The sequence below is a fragment of the Neopelma chrysocephalum genome, unplaced genomic scaffold (assembly GCF_003984885.1).
Source record: "Neopelma chrysocephalum unplaced genomic scaffold, ASM398488v2 Primary Assembly neopelma1_97041, whole genome shotgun sequence".
NCBI classification, from domain to species: domain Eukaryota; kingdom Metazoa; phylum Chordata; class Aves; order Passeriformes; family Pipridae; genus Neopelma; species Neopelma chrysocephalum.
The window spans coordinates 192-2,591 of record NW_020925683.1 but is presented as its reverse complement, the minus strand read 5'-3'; the positions used below and the strand labels follow the sequence as shown (position 1 = coordinate 2,591).

Sequence of the window (2,400 nt, the reverse complement as noted above, 5' to 3'; positions counted from 1 at the left end):
GGGGGGCACGGGAGGGGCTCCTGGGGGTCATTGGGGGGCACTGGGGGGGCACTGGGAGGGTCTAGAGGGGCACTGGGAGGGCACTGGGGGGTCCCTGGGGGGTCTTGAGGGTCCGGGGGGGGGTCTGGGGCATCCCTGGGGAGAGTCCTGGGGGTCCCTGGAGGGATTTCTGGGGGAGTCCTGGGAGTCCCTGGGGGGGTCCAGGGGGGTCCTGGGGGGTCCAAGGGGTCCCTGGGGAGTCCTGGGGGTCCCTGGGAGGATCTGGAGTGGCACAGGGAGGGTCTGGGGGTTGCTGGGGGGTCCTGGGGGTCCATAGGGTGTTCCAGGGGTCCTTGGGGGGGGCACTGGAGTGGTCCTGGGAGGGTCTGGGGGGTCCTGGGCATCCCTGGGGGGGTCTCAAGATCCCCCTGGACCCCTCCTTTTCCCAGGGGAGGAGCAGCTGGTGCTGGGCCAGGCCCTGCAGAGGGTCCGGATGGAGGTGACTGAGAACGGCACCGAGGTGGCCTCGGCCACAGGTGGGTGACACGGGGGGTCCCTGGGGATCCTGGGGGTCCATGGGGCAGTCTGGGGATCTCTGGGGGTCTCTGGGTGGTCCTGGGGGTCCCTGGAGGGATTTCTGGGGGAGTCCTGGGTGTCCCTGGGGGAGTCCAGGGGGGTCCTGAGAACACTGGGGGTCCCTGGGGGGGTCTTGGGGATCCCTGGGGGAGTCCCCGGGGGGTCCTGAGGGTCCTTGAAGGGCTCCAGGGTGTCCCTGGGGGCATCTGGGGGGGTCTTGGGCGGCTGTGGAGCGGTCTGGGGGTCTCTGGGGGTCCCTGGGTGGTCCTGGGAGTCCTGGGGGTCCTTGGGGGGGGTCCTGGGGATCCCTGGGGGTGTCTAGGGGGGTCCAGGGGGTCCCTGGGAGAGTCTCTGGGGGGTCCTGGGGGGCACTGGGAGGCTTGGGGGGGGGCTCAAGACCCCCCTTAGGTCTCATTTCCACCCCCCCCTCCTTTCCCACAGCTGCCATCGTTTATTCCCGAATGGCCCCCCTGGAAATCGTCCTGGATCGGCCCTTCCTCTTCCTCATCCGACATGGCCCCACGGGTATTTGGGGATTTGGGGATGGGGGGTTTGGCGGGGGGGACACACACAAGGTGGGAAGGGGCGCCTGGGAGGTGTGGAGTGAGTTTGGGGGGGCTTTGTTGCTGTTGGATTTGGGTTTGGGGGGTCTGTGCCCCTTGGATTTGAGTCTGGGGGTGTTTCATGTCCCATTTATGTGGGTTTGGGGGGTCTATGCCCCTTAGATTTGGGTCTGGGGGTGTTTCATGTTCCATTTATGTGGGAGGGGGTCTGTACCCTACGGATTTGGGTCTGGGGGAGCCTGTTCCCCACAGATTTGGGTCTGGGTGGGTCTGTGACCCTTGGATTTGGGTCTGAGGGGGTCTCTGCCCCACGGATTTGGGTCTGGGGGGGCTCCATCCCCCTTGGGTCAGGGTTTGGGGGTCTCTGCCCCACAGATTTGGGTCTGGGGGGGCTCCCTGACCCCTCTCTCCCCCCCACAGGTACCGTCCTCTTCGTGGGGCAGGTGATGGAGCCCTGAGCACCCCACGGGAGGGGGGGGTCACCCCACATTGGGGTCACCCCACATCGAGGTCACCCCCACCTTGGGGACCCTCCATCTCAGAGTCACCCCACAGCTGGGGGGTCCCCCACAGGGTCTGTGGGGCTCGGAGAGCTGTAATTTATTGTGGAGAGTAATATATTTTGGGGGAGTCACCCCCGTGCTCCAGGGGTGGGGGCAGTTGTGTCCTGGTGTGGGGTCACCCCTGTCCTGGTTTTGGGGTCAACGTCCCATCTTGGGTTTGGGGTCAATCGTGCCCCAGATTTGGGGTCAAAGTCCCATCTTGGATTTGGGTCAATTGCGCCCCAGATTTGGGGTCAACCCCCTTTCATGGTGTTGGGGTCAATCATCCATCCCAGTGTTGGGGTCACCGTCCCATCAGCCCCCATGTCCCCTTTTAGGGGAAGCCCCTCCCTGTTGCCCTGGTGACAGGCCATGCCCATGTTGTCATAGTGACAGACCACGCCCCTACAGGTGCCTTGAAAAAGAGACCACACCCCCTCCAATCACCTTGGCAACTGGCCACGCCCTCTTTCCATTGCCTTGGAAACCAGACACTCCCTTGGTGACAGGCCACGCCCCTTCGACTGGAAGGTCCTCCCTGTTTCCTCGGTTTCTGTTGCCCTGGCTACAGGCCACACCCTCTTGTCAACAAGCCCCGTTGCCATGACGACAGACAACGCCCCCTTTGCCCTGAAAACAGGCGACACCTCCTTCCGTTGCCATAGCGACAGGCCACGCCTCCCTTGCTATTCTCCTGCTGGCAGGCCACGCCCCCTTTTACGAGAAGCCCCATTCATTTA

At 64.4% G+C, this 2,400-nt stretch overlaps 1 long non-coding RNA gene across 1 annotated transcript; it reads left to right on the top strand.

Annotated features, from left to right (window-relative positions):
* The first annotated feature begins 411 nt into the window (after positions 1 to 411).
* On the top strand, positions 412 to 1,617 carry LOC113961140. Its single transcript, XR_003532215.1, has 3 exons — positions 412 to 515; positions 997 to 1,080; positions 1,539 to 1,617. It is a non-coding gene; the product is annotated as an uncharacterized LOC113961140 (long non-coding RNA).
* Positions 1,618 to 2,400: the final 783 nt, after the last annotated feature.